We start from the raw sequence: 19,123 nt of genomic DNA, 5'->3' as shown, positions 1-19,123 counted from the left end.
GATGCAACCAGATTCACCGTCCCAGAACGACCTCTACCGGTTTGTGGCTCAGATGAATACAAGGTTAACCAAATCCTTGCTACGAAGGTCCAGAACGGGGTACGTTTGTTTCTCGTTGACTGGAAGGGATACGGTCCTGAAGACCGAACATGGGACCCCGCTGCCCATATCCATGCCCCAGATCTGCTGGCTGATTTCTAGTCTTTCCTTAGGGTGAGGCGCTCTTTGGGGAGGATACTGTCAGGTTTCCAGGGGGATCAGGTACGAGCACGCTTTCTCATGCCCCCAAATCACGCTAATTTTACAGTCGGGGAACTCATTCTGGAAAACCATGCAAAACTGTACGTATACTTTCCTTGCACAACAGGATCTGGCTCTATTCCCCTTTGTGCGATTCGCGTTGCAAGACATGTAGAAAGAAGCAGCAAGACATTACAACACACGCTATGGGAAGCGGTGGAAGTAGCCATGGAGACTGTGGCACCCACAATAGTCTTCCGCTCACGTCACACGTACGTTACGGGTCATGTGATCTTGTGCTATTAAGCACTGCCTTGTCAGACGGGCGGCGCTTTTGATTTTGCTGAAGTACGTTCTGTTAATTGCCTCGATTCCCTTGATATCTCGTATTTGGATTTATTGCCTGCCTACTGGATTTCTTTGCTCAACCCTTGTCTGCTACGTCGCCTTGGAAGTCTTGTTTTTTCTTGTGGTTTTTCCTTCGACTCAGAACTTTGTACCTAGACTACCTTTGCTTGCCCTCCTTGGATTCCACGCTGCCCGCTCTGTTGCCAACTTATTTTGTTCTACTGGATTCCCTCACCAAGTAAGCCAGGAAGCGTCCGTCTTCTTCCCGCTACTCGCTTTGTACGGACTACAGACTTCCAGTGTACTTACGCGGTAGCCGGGAAGCGTCCTTGTTCCGTCGGGTTCATTGAACTAAAGACTTCCTTCCTCTTGGGCGTCCGCGTGCCATCTGCTTTAGTTCGACCTGGACTTGCTTATACTTCTTGGGCTTACTTCCTCCAGAGACGCCAGTACCCTTGTTTCCTCTTCTCTTCCAGTGTCCTCGCTACCTAATGTGAACAGTAAGCTCCAGTTCATTCTATTACACACGTAGCTGTTTCTTTCCCTTTCACTAAAGTTAATGGGGTTAAATATATTTTACGGACTATTGGACTATCACGAAGGCTACGTTTCACCCTGTAAGAAGGACCTTGTGTCCAACATCTGTTGCTAAGAGCCTTCACTAACCAATCTTCCAGCCAGAGGTTAGCCAGAGGTTATGGTGGGAAAAGCTTGCGCGCATTGAAGAAGGATCGTAACTAATCTGTTTGTTCCTTTACTTTTCTAGGATTCTGGTGGTTCATGTGGGTCCATTCTTTCAAGGAATAGATCCCTCTGTATTGCTTTTCAATTCCATACACAGGGTTATATTGTTAGGAGGAACTCGTCTACTACACTACGTGGACAGTAAGGCAAATTCTGACATTCCCGCAGCTTGCTCTCGTGCATGTAGTTTTTCAGCATTCCTATTGAATCTTGAAAGACTTCTGCGTATTCTTTTATTGTGTCTGTGTCCTCTTTTATCCTTCCTGTCATTACTTGTTCCTCTGTGTTTGTCTGCCTGGTGTTGGCATCCTAGTAGAGTGCCTCCTTGCGTGAAGCATACCTTGCCATTGATTTTTCTATCTTTGAATGTCAGCTCTGAAGTACCCTTTAAGTTTGATTTGTTTCCCTCCGTAGGCTCCCGTTTTGATCTTGGTCCTTTTTAGCATTTTCCTTCTCTACGTTTCATTAAGTACTTTTCTTCTGACACTAGTCTGAGGTCTGACCCCGAATCAGCCATCATCCTTATTTTACATCCATCTATTTCTACTAAGCAGTAGGGTTTCTTCCTTTTTTGTTTCCCTTGTAAGTTTCTTACACTCAGTATTCGTATTGCTTTGTTCTCGTTCAGATTGATTCATTTTTGTTGCATTCTTCATTTTGTCTTTGCTTCACTGTAGTGCTTTTGCACACTCTGGCAATGTTGCCTATCTTTTGGCATTTGGTGCATTTCCTTCTGGTCTCTCTGGGCATTCCTCGTCATTCGCTGTGTAGCTGCGTGCCTCACACCTGAAACATTTCCTTTTGGTTGTTGGGTTTTTCGCTCTTGATTGTACTTGACCGGTATACAGGGATAAATCGCGGCAAAAATGTTGCCTGTAAAAAAAAATTGCGGCAAAATTGCTGTGGTTTGTCCTGGTAAAGGTGTACCCCATCATACCATTTAAAGGGAGCGGGGGTTGCGAAGGTGTCCCTCAGTCCCCTTAAATGATATAATGGGTTCAGGGGTTGCGGGGGTGTCCCCCGCATCCTTTACATGGATTGCGGCGGCAAAACCACTGCCTTTTTGCCGCAATATTATGTAACCACGGCCATTTTGGCTGTGATTTTAACACATGGAACCACTTGACCAATCTTGATTCTGTGGTTTCCTCTCGTTCTCCATTTTACTTTTATTTGCACCGCTTCCCTCTCTTGACTGTGTCTCTGTTCCTTCTGTCAATGCGCGTACTTGCTTCTACATTGTGCGCTATCGTCAGCACTTCTTCGAGCATGGGATCTTTTTGCTGCAAAGTATGGTCTAGCATTTTTATGTTAGTCTTTTCAGTGTTTCTTCATATGGACTTTCTATGTCGGGCCATCTGTCTCCTTTTATAATTGCTGCTTTTCTCTCTCTTTCTTTGGCGGCATGAAACTTCCATGTCCACTTGGAAGCTTTACAACCATTAGTGCCATTATATGTTTGGCCTACCTGGGGTCTGCAGGAAGCTTGGTGGTGCTGTTAACATCTACACCATTCTTCTCTTGTCTTGATCTCAAGTTATGTGGTCGAGGCCACACAGGAGTTGGATACTTTTTTTGCACTTTTCCCAGTCCTCCTACCCTTGCACTTGCGCGATCTGAATGACACCTGGCCTAGTAGGATCGTTGTCTGTTCTCCCCTTGTTCCCCCGCCCCCTGCCTCGTCGCGCCTTGAAACACTTGTGTATAGGCGCGTTACAAATGCTATATCATATCATACGGTGCTCTGTGTCTCTCCCCTCTGTGTAGGTTTTCTCACCGCGCACTACCTCTTCCTGTCCCTCCCCTGTGTGCTGTCCTTGACATGATGCATCCGCTGCTTTTGTGTTGCTTCAGTATCCCATGAAGTAACACTTACTGTTGCAAAGAAAATTCAAATTTCATTTATAAACTGAAACATAGTGTTGTTGAACTGCTAAGTTTACACTGCATGCAAAGTGAACGTTTATTATCGCCATGCCTCTCTTGCTCAACCTATTACTTACATTTGAGGCACCACCCTCCACGACGGGAACCTTTCTAGTATTCTGTCCTTCCCTCTAGGAGGTATAATGCTTTCCTTCACCCACAATCCACAGTTAATATTTTCCTGTCCTTTAGACAGGCACTTCAACCACTTGCTGCAGGACTTTGAGGGGCAACGTTGGTAGGACCCCCTGCTAGTGACATCCTTTATACCAGAACGAAGGCATGTGGAAGTGGGGGGGGGGCTCCTAAGATCCCTGCTTGGTTGAGTGTTCCCCAGTCACCATGCAGTTTATACATTGTGGAGGAGCTTTTTTTTTCGTGCAGTGTATCCAGCATCCGTACTGGCACACAGTCACCCTGTTCCTGGGGAGCTGTGAGAGAGGATACTGGGGAGGCTGTGATGGATGTGACCATCAGTTTTTTTTTCCTTTGTGCTTTTCGCTATATTGTGCCCCAGCCTGTTCATAAGTAGTATGCAGCATTGAAAGCATTGACTGTTGTAGTCCTATTTAGACTGGGGCTGATGTGGCTACTTCTCGCTCTGGAGTGTTTCAGGAAGGGGCTAGTGCCATTGTAGGAGTGGCCGTTTTAGTGTAGTGCGCAGTGGCTCTGTACCTGCTTTTGATGGTCTAGTGGGCGGGGTTCTAATTCTGTCTTTTGGCACTTGGTTGTGGTTTTGGTAGGTTGTGTGCCTTTTAATTCTCACTCGGGATCTGTCCCTCCCTAGGATGGGCACATGTGCAGCACATATGTTCATGCCGGCTGGTAATGTCTTTATTAGGGAAAGGCAGCAGGAATCGAGTTTATCAATTATTCTCTGGTGTGTGCTGCCTTTGTGTTTTTAAAAACAAAAAAAAAATCTTTATTTTAAAGTTTTAAAAAAAGGTACTTGCTCATTTTTTTCGAACAATACCGCTTTTAAAAACCGACCAATGTGCCCTCTCCCGAGTGAAGGCATTAAATTAGATCTTAACTGAGTCAAACGTCAGTCAGTCTCAGGGTTTTTCCTTTTATGACTTCTCATTCTAGCCCATCCGAGTCTCAAACCCTCTTCAGTTTACAACGGGATAGTGGGTGGACCCCTTTCTTTCACATTGTGTTCTATTAATTGTAATTTCGCAAAAGAGCCAGCCATTTGCCTTCTCTTGAGGTTTTTACATCATGCAAGGAGGCTGTGATATTTTCCATCAGATATATTTCTTTTGCTTTACATATCCATTCACTTTGAGATAGTAGTTCACTTTTCCACCCAATCCCCAGGCAAACTCTAGCTGCCAACAATAAGAAGTGTACCATATGGGGGAGAGGCTGCCATACCCTTAACTCTTCCGTTAACCCAAACAAAGCCAACATGTGGTCAAGTGGTCTTGTGAGCACTTGCACTTCCTACCAGAAGGTTTTCACTTTAACCACCACATGTGGCAGTAAGAGGCTCTCTGGCCGCTGCCTCACCAACACCGGGGGTCTACCGTGAGAAACATTTTGGATAACCTCACTGGGTCATATTGCCATCTATGCAAGAGCTTAATCCCATGCATCTTGTACTGACATGCAATAGATGTTTTGTGTGCACGCCTACACATTGCCCCTACAGTGTATTATCCACCTCCCTACCCATGTCTCGATTCCATCTATTCCGAAGGGTTGCAGTGCCATCTCCCTTTGTCATCCCCAGTGCCTCATAAAGGGCTGAAATCAAACCTTTGTTCCTCCCGTATTTATCCATAACCACCTCTACTGGGGTAAGGTCACGCTGTACCATGTCCTTCCATTTTCCAGCAGTCAAAGCCCCCCTTAGTTTCAAATACAAAAAAACATAGTTCTCTCAAACCTAGCGCTTATTCCAATTCCTGTACTCTTTCCAATCCGCTTCGTACCACTCCTGGAATTGCAGGGCTTCAAATAGTTCACCCCTCAGACGTGGCGCCCATAGATGGCTTGGTGGAGACAGCCACGACGTAACACCTTTCATACCTGAGCCTTATTTTCAGATATCCCTCTATATCTCTAATTCGTCTCGGGATCTTATTTCACGGGGCCCATAACCATTCACCAACAGTAACCGGTCTCAACAGAAAATGCTAGAAAAATACCCACTGTTTCTGAGAATCCATCCGCAAGTAGGGGACCAACAACCTCAATTGTGAAGCATTGTTATACATGTCCAGGTCTGGGAACCCCACTCCTCCCACCGTCCTTCGGCAGTATCAACGTTGCATTAGATACTCGCCTGGTTTTCCCCTGCCACAAAAAGCGCAGCATCCGCCCCCTTGCTTCATCTACCATTCGTCCTGGTATTTTAATTGTCAACATTTGGAATACATATAGGACTCTAGGGAGAAGATTCCTTTTCAGGGCGTTCAGTCGCCCCATCCATGAAACTGTTGATTTACTCAATATTTCAATTTCCTGATATAAAAATTCAAAGAGTGAGGGGTCATTTGCCTCCAGGAGTCCCTCAAGCAATCGCGTCACCTTTACCCCAAGGTACTGGATAGCATCCAAATGGAGTTCCAATCCCATTGACTCCAGAACGGCCACATCCCGTTCTGACTCCTCACTAAAGGGGAAGAGAACCGACTTACTCTGGTTAATTTTAAATCTAGAATATGCCCCGTACTCTTCGATATCAAAGGGTTCCTCAGGTGTAGCAGGATGTCGTCGGCGTACGATCGCAGTTTGAACTCTTTATTCCCCACTCGTATATCTTCCACTCTTGGAGATCATATGATTCTTTCCACCAAGGGTTCTATCGTGAGGGCAAACAGCATCAGAGACAGTGGGCAACCCTATCTGCTCCCCTGTATAAGTAGAACTGTCTTGAGAGCTTCCCGTTGACAGACACCCTCGCAGTAGGGTCCCTATAGATCATATGCCATTGAGGAGTCCGTTCTCAAAACCGTCCTTTAGAAGGACTGCATACATGTACCCCCATGCCACCCTAACGAAAGCCTTCTCTGCATGCAGGGCCAAAAGGGTCGGGTTACACCCATTTCCCCTCACCAAATCCATAAGTTTGAGGGTCTTCTGCAACCTGTATGCTCCCTGTCTTCCTGCTATAACTCCCACCTTGCCAGAGTAGACCAATGCGATGCCAGCAGTCTCATAAATATCTTAGCATCAACGTTCAAGAGTGAGATTTGCCTATATGATTCACACACACATTTTACTATCTTTACCTGCCTTTGGAATGACCGTGATCAGCGTCTGGCCAAATGTGGGTTGGGCTAAGGGGGGTAGAATATTTTTGTAAAATCCCACCGTAAAGCCATCCTCCCCAGACGCCTTACCAGAGGGCATCCAAGCAATCGCTTTTGAACCACCTACTGAGTAAAAGGGGCCTCAGGATTCTGTACCTTTTCGAAGCTCAACCTCGGGATAGGAATGTCATTCAGATATTGGTCTATGCGCCCCCCTCCATTTCAAATTCTGGTCTATAGAGGACCTGATAAAATGCCGAAAAGCTCTGGGATGTGTTGTCAGGTTCGTAACTGAGACCACCTCTTGCTCCTTTCCAATTCCTTAAGTTCCTTTCTCTTGTCCTGGACTCCTGCCATATGGTCCCTTTGATCCCCCACTATATTAAACAATTTTCCTTCTAGCGTTGCTATTTTGCTACAGAACCTGTCCCCAATTAACTATATCCTTCTTCCTCCTAGCTCCCTCTCCCTCCTAGTTCCCTCTCTAATCAACATCCCCCTCCATGTCGCCTTGGCTGCCTCCCATGCCATACATACGTCCACTTCACTCGTGTCATTGTATTAAAAATAATCCGTTCTACCTTTTTTCAACTCTGATTCAAACAACGCGTCCTTCCAGAAGGATTCATTGCACTTCCACATCGTGTCTCATGAGTTCAACCCACACATGTCTATTTCCATGACCACTATATTGTGATCTGACCACCCCATCAGGATCACTGCACAGGAGAAGACTCTACCCAATATTCCTCTAGTAATGCACAAATAGTCTATCCTGGTGTACGTTCCATGCGGCGGGGAGGAAAAAGTACACCCACCCAGCTGTGGATTTTTCCATCCCCATGCATCCAGTGGCTCCCTCAATGTGTTTCGACCCTGTGCTGTCTTTTTCACCCCCCCCCCCCTTTGTTGACATCCTATCCTAGACCGGGTCCGTGCACATATTAAAATAACCTCCTAAAAGGATCGTGGTTAGGGCTTCTGTACAAAATGCTAATTGACCCTGGTTGGGGGAGTATAATGTTGCGACTGTAATATTAACCCCACCTATACAACCCTTCACCACCACCACTCTGCCCTCCATGGTCTTCATCACCCGTGGCTCGGTCATCCTGAGTTGCTTATGGAATAGTGTGCCCAATCTGACCTTTTTGTGCATCCTGAGGCTCAATACGAGCACCATATAAGGACACAAGGGATACGTTTTTCCTCTCCCACCAAGAGCCGGGTAGCATCATTATGTCCTGAGTCTCCTGAATTGCCACGCCACCAACGACCGTTATGTTGGGGAATTTAAACCTTTCATGTTTAGGGTCCCCACATTAAGGCAGCCCCTCTCACGTCTCCGTCCTTGGGCTGGTTCCACCATTGCGGATGTACTGTCCTTAGGACAACTCCAATGTTATTGCCCAGTCCGGAAACTGCCTGACTCGCTACCTCACCTCTTCTCCCCCTCATTCCTTGCCTCTCTCCCAAAATGCCACCAGAGTTGGGTATATGCCTCCCTCAGCCCCTTTATGAAAAGGTTCCAGAACTATTCAACTGACAAAGCAACACTCAAACCGTCAAAACACTTCCCGGTACATCTTGCTGACCCCCCCCTCCCCCCCTAACATCCCGTCCTCGCGAGCCTCCTTCAAGTCTTGGGTGACTAGGTATTCAGGCATTTGTATTTCCAGCTCCCGGGCCTTCTTTCTCTGTGTTTATGTCCACTCTCCATGGGGTCCTGATGAGATGGGAGCACCTGGCACTCTTCCTGAAAATGAGCCAGCGCCTCTTGTGCTTCCTCTTTGGTGGTAGTACGAAAGTCCTCAGCCCCCTTCTCGAATGTAAGCAGGAACCCCCATCAATATTTGATCTCATGGTCTCTCAACCATTGGGTGAGGGCTCTGCATTCACTTCGCCTCACTAAGGTAAATGCGGACAGATCTTGGAATATCGCAACCTTTGCGCCTTCAAAGGTGAGATCTGGCTGCTTTCTGGCTTTGTCAAGGATGGCCACCTTGCCCTTACAATAATTACGCTTTGCCAATATTGAGCGTGGGACCCCAGAGGTCCACCCGCTCTAGGGATTATATCAAAACTAAAGTCTTGATCCATCGTGCCTTCTCTGGAAATGAGAGATCTTGGGATCGTCTTGACCTTGTGTTCTAAGCTCGGGGCACTTTCAACATCTCCTTCCTTGACCCCTAGGATGCAAAACGTTGGACCTCCTTTTTCGATTTTCCAGATGATCCACTTTTAAGTGTAATGTCATATTCGTTAACTTCCTTTAGTCCGAGGGTCCATCCTTGGTTTCAAGGGCTTCAATCTTCTCTTCCACTTTCTTTACTCTGCCGCTTAATACCTGCATTGATGCCTGGATGTTCCCTCTCATCAAAGTGTTGATGTCTGCCTTAGTAGCTACCTCCTCCCCTTCCTTTCCACACTCTGGGGGCTTGTCCTGAATATATTCAGATGTGTGGCTGCGCTCCCAGAGAGCATGGGTGTCCCAGCCCTTTAACCTTCTTCACCTGCAGTCTCTGCACCTAATCCCTTCTGTGGCGAGTAACGTTTGCACTGTGTACACCAATGATGCTCTCCTCCCAGAAAGCTCTGAGCATGGCCTCCACGTCGCTTGTCTCCTCCGTGGTCTGGGGCCTCTTAGGCCATGTCTCGTGTCTCCACACAACGCTGGGGGAGGGGCAGACAAGGACTTCACTTCCCTCCTGCAATACCACACTATGTCTCCCTCCTTGTGTAAATGCAGGCTGGGTCGGCTGTATGCTTCTGGCTGGTCATCTGCACCTGCTGCTTCCGCGTTCCTTAACCAGGCACTGTCCTCTACACGGTCTGGGGCCTGATCCCTCGATCGGAGCAGTTACATTATCTCCAACCAGCTCGATCCATGGGGCGCCAGCCCACCATTGTCTGCAGCCTGGGGTCCGTTGCCTCGATTATGGGCATTGCCCAAACCTCCGGCGAGCTTGGTCCGGGTGGCACTGGCCCGCTATTATCATTCAGCCTCGCTACGGGAACATTTTCCATTGGCTGTGCTGAGCACTGTCGCTGAGTAAACAAAACATCTTCACATTACTATGTACTTTAATGTTATTAAATTTGAATAAAAGGGATTCCAACAATACTGAGTGTGTTTTCGTCCCCGCCTTAATTCCTTCATACAAGGAAACCAGGATACAAAGTACTTGATTGAATTATGTTAGGAAATATAGGAAATCATCCGGGCCCTTCTCCAGTCTATGGTTGGTCTAAATGTCTTAACACTTCTAGGCTCGTCAGGAGCCGGTGTTGATGTATATGATGGCATAGAGAAATCAGACTACTGTGATTGCTATCGTGGGTAAATCAGGTGGCCTATCTAACAGGCTGGAATCACTACTTTGATTGGTCATGGAGGATTGCGAATCAATATCCGAAAGACTGACTGTACCCCCACTGGGACGGTGGAAGAATTCCTTCAGAGGGCGCAGAGCTCAGACAGCCTACAACTGAAGATCCTTCTAGGTCTTTATTAGTAGCCAATTCCTTGTAACTGGAGGTACTGCAGGGAAGAAAGCTGTGATTGTTCCCAGCTGTGTGGCTTTCACCTGCTTCTGCTTCCTGTGAACACGTGCCTTTGCTGGACCTTCAAAGGTAGGAACAACAGCACACTGGTCCCCACTCGCATCCAACAGGCCTTGCCCAGGAGAGGGGGGCAAGGGCAGACTAACTATGAATAGCATTTCTTGATCTGTTATATGGCATTGTTCAAGAACAGAGCAGGAGCAGAATCCATACCGCTTTTACCCGCTTTGTTGCTCCTAAAGGTGTACATTAAGTGCAGTCAATTTAGGCGTTCGCTTACACTAATAGCGAATTGTGGCCGATGCAAGTTGGTTATCAGCAAACTCAGCGTTATTGCACTCGCTCACCACTGCTTAAGCTCCTGCTGCCAATGTCACCAACCATGTTAGACGCAGCATGCGTGTCCACATTTCACTTTACTTCAATTTCAGGCTCCACTACAGCTACTTCCACAACTGCAGCTTCTGCAATGTTTTCCAAGCAACGTCCACCTCGTTCCTGGCTCCTTGCCCCATGACCCACTAAACTGCAGATCTGCTTCTCGCACTGCGCACGCTTCGTGCAGGACCAGAGTTTTTCAATGCTTCACAGTAGCAATAGTAGAAATGGTCAACAACTCTTGTGAGGCTCCCAAACAAACAGTGACACTGCAGAACTGCTTCTCACGATGCACTCACACTGCGCTCACACCGCTGGTCAATTTGCGTTTAGGTTTCTCTTCTTGGCGGGGGTCACTCAGCTATCTCTTCTCACTTCTTTCTGGCTCCTTCTCTTTGGACTACCTTTGCGCTCCCATCAGCCTCCGTGCACGGCGTCTCCTGCTGCGGTCCCCAATTCACCGGGTCAGCGTCTCCCTGGGTTTCCTCGTCGGAAGATGGCTCACTTCATGTTGGTTTCCCTTTGCCGTTTTGTATTTCTCTTGACCAATCAAATGCAGTGAGAGACTAGACCGTTCACTCTGGTTCTCTGGAGTGATTTTCATATTCCAGTACTTGTATTGGAGTTACATGGGGAAACAGTTGGTATTATCAGGGCCGCTAGTCAGGTGTAATGTACCAGGTTGGTTCACCTCAAAATAGAAAACAGTTGCACTAATTTGGAACAGGGAAGGAGAGTTTGGCTTGCGGAAGGAGTGAAGGTCTAATAAAGTGGAGGAGTACTGCTTTCTCTGGGAATGATTGTCCCTAATTCCATAAGGGGCTTCCTCTCCCATGTGATCCTCCCCTGGTGTACCACCCCCAGGGGGACTATTGTACTTTGGATGCACCGCCCTGGCCCCACGAGAAAGGTCACCCCCTAGGGGAGAAGGGACGACATCCAGAGATTTGTCACAATATATATGCATACAACCACTTTTTGCCTCTTCAAGACTGAGGATTAATTTTGTGTCTGATACTTTATCAATTAATTTTATACTTCAGTGTGCTTTGTCGCACTAATCGTGTAAGCATGTGGCATTGATGCTAGTTTGCCTCAATCTCTGGTCTTGGTTGTTTCTACCTAATTGTGCTGGTTGGGTTGCCGCAGTGTACCTTGCAATATTATTAAATGTTCTATAAGAACATACTGTCCCTCCCACACATCTTCTACCCATTCATCTCCTTTTGTTCTTTTGGTTCCCACCTCTTTTCCCAGAGAGCTGGGAGTGTGGAAAGTTCCTTCTTGTGGAAAGAATGTTGGCCTTACAGGAGCAGATGCAGAGGGACGAGAGGCAGATTTAGAGGAAAGAAGCTGCATTAGCAGAGAAGTAACAGTGGGTTATGATGGAGGCACAAAAGGCTGCAGCAGTTTTAGCTGAACTGAAACAGGGATCTGGTAATTCTCAAATTGCACAGATTTGAACTGGAGAATCGGCAGGAACGCAGAACATCTATTGGGGCGGGAAGTATCTCTAGTAGTGACACTCGAGGAAAGCCTAGACACAACATCCCCAAGGACTTGGTCTAACCTTATTCAGTGGGGAAAGACCTCTTTGATGGGTTTCAGTGGCTGGCTCTTGCCGTCCGCCTCCAGGAGGTAGAAGAAGAGTTAGTTGTGTGGGACCAGCCCTTGTGAGCCGATAACAAATCACTGGGACTGAGGTGATTATTCAGTTGACTCCTAAAGAGAGGCCCATTTATGAAAAAATGAAGTTGCCATCCTCTGGAAGTTCTGCAAGACCACTGAGCAGCACCCCAGGAACATCCGAGAGCTCACAAAGAAAGGAAATCAAACCTTTGAGTAGTTTGCACATCAGTCCTTGACATATTAGAGTGGATGGGCCACAGGTGAGGGCATGTACAATTTGGTTGCACGTGAGAATATCCTTCGAAATTGTTTGATAGAATTACACCAGCATTTAGTGGACAAGAGTAGCACAGCACCTAGAGAGCTGGCGAAAGCCACAGACTGGTATGTGGGCACTCAAGAACAGAAAAAGGCATAGGCGAATGCATGCATGCTAGGTGACGGCTACACTGATAATGGTAAACACAGAGGGAAAGGACACCGGTTCTGACCCTTCTTCCAAGAAAGGTCCCCAAAAACATAGAGGGAAATCCCAGTCCCATAGTTGGCCTTCCTCCACAGAAAAGAAGAGTGAGGGCACCTTTAGCAATGAAGAACTTTTTCTGTTTGGGCAGAGTACACCTAGAAAGGGAGATCCGGCCTGCAAGTTGTTACCCCAACAGGCCATAGTCAATGTTTGAATCTTGGCAGATGAAATCCCACTAGGTCACGGAGTGGGCACAAGTCCCCTTCAATTGGCTGTCAATACTTGTAGCAGTGCTGGGCATATCAATGGGCCCCACTAGGCCAGAAGTTCTATAGCAGAGCTGGCATCAGAACCCATAGTGGCTAGCTTATAGTGCACAGTTTCTATGTCACAAGCATATAAAGCTCCTACAATTAATGAATCTAGCTCCCTAGCTACGCGCACTCTAGTGATGGGCCATAGAAATGGACTCCATTTGTAGCAGCTTGGTAGTACTAAGGAAACATTGCCTCATGATAAATCTATGTCTAAGTGTAGCACTGTAATAATGAAGGTGTGCATTACCAGCCTACAATTTACATGTTGCCTTACTACTGGAAAATCTAACACGTTCACAGTGTCTACCTATTGTGACTTGGAGAATACCCTTCTTCAAGTGGGATATCTACCATATACAATATTAGTTTTTAGCCACAAACACCATACTACTATCCGGCAGTGGCTGTTTCATCACACCATTGTGTAAAATGCATTTAGTCAAGTTATAGTTCATAAGATCTTGGCGAGAACACTCGCTGCAGTTCTTGGTCAGAAAAACATCACATTAGACAAATTAAACAAATGGTATCCATTCAGTGACAAAAGATGCCTGACAATGTGCCAGGCCAGTACACTAGCAATTCCATGTGGATACTCATTTGTAGCGCTTTTCCAAAGAATTATTCCAAATGTTTACAATCAAAAGGTGACTCTTTGCATTAGTGTGCTGGAGACAGCTGTCCCCACAAAAACATGAAACTGGTTGGTTTAACAAAAACCGTGTCACACTCTGTGTCATAAAATCAAACATCAAGTCAGTCATGGTTTCATTTACCTGCCTTAAGCTGGCTGTAAAAGTATCCAGTGTTTCAAAGATTACCATTTCAAATTATAGCTCATACACTTGGCAGCATTACTTCAATTAAGAATCTTAACCTACGCACAGGTGACTTTGATGTGCGCACTCATCTTATCTCAAAATTAATTACACTCCTGCTTGCATAATTCTGCTGCCCCAACAGTTCATAAATCATTCTCCTGCCTACGTGCAATGTAGAATATTTTTTTTTCAAAAAACAAAACATCTCTGGTTAAAGCCATTCAGTTGGAAGAGTAAAACCATTTGGTTTTTTCAGATTCATCTCAACAGTGCATTTAAAAACCATTTTTCAATGTGTTAGCATTCAATTGCTGTGTCACACAGCTGTATGTGGTGCCTGATGTTACAGTCCACAATTCATTGTCCATAGTCCTTTAAACAAGAAAGGGCAAAACATGTCATTTAAATGTGTAGCATCAAATACTTGATAATTAGCCAAGTCTGCATCGTGCCAGTTCAGCAAAAGTTATTACTCTGTTGGACACTATTCGCAGGTTACAGCATTGAGTGCGGTGCAGGGCACGTTAAAGTTGAAATAGCATGTCGCAGTGGCTCGCTTTCTCTGAGAATGCGTCTGACCCTTCTTTGATCAGTGTCACCCACAAACTGCATATTAATTTCTGATATTATGAAATGTCTTGTCGTGCTTTGCCTAGGCAAAATACAAACAGAAATGTTAGGATTTCATCAAAACTTCAATATCAGCGTTATCCACCCCTTCCCATAATACCACCCCCATCTTCAAAAAGTCTCATCAGGTAACTACACACTTTGTCATAGCTACTGCAATTATTTATCACCTTTCTGCATGTTTCTGGGGGCTTATTTACACTCAACCATACGGGGTGTAACTGCCTAATCACAAACTCATTTGTGCAATGCAATCATAGCTGGTCAATGGTACCTCAGACTGATCTGTGCTTTTACAAAGCCATATAGTAAGTACCCAGGTCGCACAATGCTTTTCTTTTTTCACCAAAGCGATCACCAATGCCAGGCGCCAACTTGCTTCCAGTGTCCCATGATCTTGGTTTAGGTTGCCCTGCTGGCATCACTCCATTTTTCAAAGGTAAAGTCTTTCAGTCCAATACCGCTTGCAGTTGTACGAGCAGCTTTGTTTATTTATCTTTCTTTTCTTAGCAGTGTCTTTTCAAGCCTCTGGTTTTTTCACTTGTCATTTTTTCAAAGGGCGTTTGCTGTTTTTGAACCACCCCTTTGAGTGCGATAGTCTAAGCTAGTTTCTTTTGTTGCTTCAACAAATCATTCATTCTTGCACTAAGCCGTGTGGCTTCTGGATCATGGCTAATGTGCAGTGTTCATGTTGTACTTCAAAGCCCCGCTCTGCATGTTGTCTCTTGCAAAACGGCTAAGCACTTTTGTCAGTTTTGCTTCCATCTGGAATGCCATAATGTCTTTGTCAGTTACTCCATCCCCTGGCAATGTAGCTTGCAGTTTGCCAGATGTGTATTTTCTCTTCTCAAAGCGCCTAGAGGTTTCTTCTCCAGTGCACAGCGCTTTACTTCAGTTCACATCACATGGAGCATTGGAATGCAGCTTGCACAGCAATAGCGCTTTACTTCACTTCACATCACATCACATGGGAATGCGGTTTGCACAGTAATGTCTGTTGGAATGGGCAGCTGTCTTTTCTTGGCCCATTCACAGATGCATAGGTAAATGTTCAGATGTGATGTGCCCGTCTGCCATCCTGCATGAAGCCTTTGCTCCGTACCACAGTTTACTGGGCAAATTCTTTACTTTTTGAACAGCTCTCTGTTTTTGCTCCCCCTTCCTCAGGAATGCAGGCATGTTTATCTTTCGTGTGCACCTGGCAGCGCCATTAGCACGCAGCTTATCTCTTTTGCCTATAACTCTTATACTGTGGCGGCTTCACTCGTTTCAGACAATTCATCCAGATTAACTCTTTCTTGTACTGTTTCTGCTTTTGTTTGCCTTCACGCACCTCGCCCAAGACAGCTTCAAGGCACAAGCTCTGCACACACAGCAAGACTCTTGTTTTCAAAAGCGGCACTTTTCTTGTCATTTTTCTACTCCATGTAATTTTGCAAAATGTCAAAGCGTCTTTTTTTTTTCTTGTAATGTGCGATCTTTCAAGAGAACTCACAACCCATTAAATCTTTGTGCTATCTTATCACACACAGATGTTTCATTCTGTTGTACCATTGCCAAACTATAACCACTCAGTTCAGTGCATTTAAAAAATAAAAATGCCATATTTAGTGCAGCTCCCTGCACGTTTTTTTTTTCTGCAAGAACAACCCACACTCTATTGCTTGTGGGCTGTTTAATGTGTCAACAACATTTTTCCCCATGTATCACAGTCAACAGGACACTATTTCCAAAGCATACATCACTTATAAGGCAACAGCACAAATCCATGGCATAGCATAGGGACAGTCAAAAATACTCCAGGGGCAATTTAGAAAAATATAAATTGTTTTTCTCCCCAACCGTTGCAAACTGATTCTGCAATTTCAAATCAGTACACAAAAATCGAAAATCCAAATAACATTCACTCACTTTCCTTTTTAAGTGAGTCTCTCACCCAATATAAGCATGGCACAGCCTAAAATGCAATATAACCATTTTAGTGTGTTTCCTTTAAACAGAATTTGCCACCATTAGCACATGGAATTTTACAGTTGCCAAAAGAAAGAAAAAACTCTTTAGGCTCTCAGCACAGATGTTACTCATTCTCCTAAGCATGGCTCATTCCCCTTCCTCATTATTCAGGAATGCCAACCCTTCAAAAGCATATATCAAAAAAGCGAACCTTCGCCTCCGAACATTACAGCCCCCACTCGCTAGCACACTGGGGCTGAGTCAATGGTTAAATCACTATTCACAATTTGCATGTCAAATTCTTGCAATTATTTTTCCTGCCCTCATGACAGAATGGAGATGAGAAATCCGTCTCATTATGCATTCCAAATTACAACTTTAAACTGGGAAACCACATGATAAAATTCTTTTTCTAATTGAGCATACATCTTTCTTAACCATTCATCGGAGTGCTTTAAACAAAGCCATTTCCCGCTCGTTTATTGCCTTGTACTCCCTGGCACCAATCCCATGCAATAAGTCAGTCACGACTGATTTACTGAAGGGAGTCTTAACCACACAAGCTATCGGCCACGGCAAGCCGACACAACATTGCTGCCTTTTGAAGTCTCAGAGCTGCAGTGAGACCATCAAGGAAATGCGACAGCCTGCTCCCCACTCTACACTGTGTTCTCTCACACCATTTGTCATGTCAGCATGGCACTGCTCTTCACAATCCCACAAAGCTGCCACCAAATGTCTTGATATTGGGCAAAATCTTCCTCGGGGCCAGCCCTTTGAGAGCAAAAATACCCAATTCAGCCCAAAATACAGGTTCTATTGTGCTGAGCAGTGATCTCATGCTAGTGACAAATGACACCCTCAAAGCTTTAGCATATTTATTCTAAGCAGTGAATTTCATATACATTTGGGATTAATGTTAGAGAATATTACAAAGCATAAAACAAAGAGCAATGCAAAATATAGTGAAACATGGAACTTAGATAAACATAGAGAAACATAGAGAAATATAGAGAAACATAGAGAAACACAGTCTTACGTCCCTTAATCTCAGCCCTGGGAGACCTGGGTTTCTCATAGAAAAACAAGGCTGGAGGACACCGTGAGAGCCAATTCCGGGCACCTGACTGTACACGAATCAAGTCCACAGGCGATCTCCCCCTGATCCATGTGTGCATGGATATTTTATAACCTCTTGCTGTCAGTCACCATGACGCACAGTTCCAGAACTTTCCCTGTGCAACTGGCTCATGGAAAAAACCCAGCTCTCTCTGAGATGCTCCCTGCTCGCTCCTACCCCCTCCCTTGTTCCCATCTGCGCTGGCTGAGGAATGTCTTATCAGTACCTTCCCAGAGAAAAGGAAGATTAGCTTGGAGCCAGGGCTAACGTTAGTGAGGCTGAATATTCTAAGGGAAGCAGGGATGTATTAACCCCATCTGCAAGCTCTAAAAGGCATGCACTCATAGCTTAGTGTTTATAGCGCTTAAGACTGGCTATCTAAGCGCTATATAGGTGCCATGATGTTCCAAACACTCCAAAAACCTATTAGCTACATAGCTGGGGGCCCTCCCTGCCTGTCTATCAACAATGCTTAATTTGACCTATTTCATACTAGGCCTGCATATTCCTTGTAGCTCACTACTGCATAATGGAAGTGCTACAACAGACTACTGTCAGCATTTTTAGCACATACTTTGAATACACTATTGGCTTTCAGCGGCTAATGCTGTCATCTAAAGCCCTGATTGGCAAGGTTGCAATTTCGTGTATCACTACACTCTCCTGCCTTCCTGTCTCCGCCACTTCCTTTAATACAAAGCACTTTGAGTACAATGTCGGAAGGCACTTATCACAAAGCCTGTAATTGGACCCTTTAAAGCAGGGTTGCTTTTGTTCAATCGCCTGTGGACCGTTGCCTTTAAAAGAGTGCGTCTCCCTCCCCTTCTTTGTTTCATCTTTGAACTTCAAGAGTTCAAGCCGATTTAATTTGGACCTTACTGGGAGATCAGTCCTTGTGAGATGAAGGCAGGTTTTCCAATGCAGAGGCAAGCTCTGCTCCCTATCCATCCCCAGGGCACATTAGGGGAGGCCTGGTGTTGGAGCAAGACCTGCCTCTCTTATCCCTTTTTTCTCACAAGGCATATACTTTTACAAACATTGTGGTTATTGTTCTATTTAGTTATTTTTGCATATGGTCTGTTTCATTGAAGTGTGTGTGTACATATACAAATATATTTATAGAATCTTGATTGGACATTCACACGCTTCTTGTGAGTATAGCCTGCCCTTGCCCTCGCTTCCACAAAAGGTGAAGTGGGTATATTACTTAACTGTGCCCTTTTCTGCTTTATGATTGGGTTTTTAGAATTGTGAGGGCTGAGTATGCGGTTTAGCCATTACTCACCTTTGTACCCCTGTGGGGCAGAATTAGTTTCATCACAGCAGTACCTATTTGAATGTTTTGCATTGCATTTGTCTCGTGGCCTTGTCGATTTTCTGCATGAATTTAACATATTATTTGCTAATCTCAGTTTACTATTGAATGTTCTTCAATCAAGTTCTCAAACTCTACATATAGAAACATGTTGCATTCATGTTTTCGTTGCATTTTTGGTTAAGTGGTATGTGCCTAAAAGAGCTCATATTGGCACCCCTATTACTTTTGTGTGGAGCAAATGGCTCTTCAATTATGTTGAACTTTCTCAGAAACCAGCAGTATACTTTTCAGGGGATGGGAGGGATGGTTGGGCTGGTGATTTAAAGGGACATTTCTAGAGAATAGGACACCCAGTACCATTTTTTCCTATGGGTTTGTTGTGAGGTAAGCCATGCATTGGTATTTGAAC

The 19,123-nt window shown here is 45.3% G+C and overlaps 1 protein-coding gene across 6 annotated transcripts in view; it reads left to right on the top strand.

Annotated features, from left to right (window-relative positions):
• The window catches only part of POLG2 (DNA polymerase gamma 2, accessory subunit), a 367,703-nt gene that overhangs the window by 16,525 nt on the left and 332,055 nt on the right, over positions 1-19,123 (top strand). The window lies entirely within an intron of this gene.

This window comes from Ambystoma mexicanum, chromosome 3q (genome assembly GCF_040938575.1).
Source record: "Ambystoma mexicanum isolate Mex_15411 chromosome 3q, UKY_AmexF1_1, whole genome shotgun sequence".
NCBI lineage: Eukaryota > Metazoa > Chordata > Amphibia > Caudata > Ambystomatidae > Ambystoma > Ambystoma mexicanum.
Note: the sequence above shows the minus strand (reverse complement) of the source record. Positions and strands in the feature narration are given on the sequence as shown.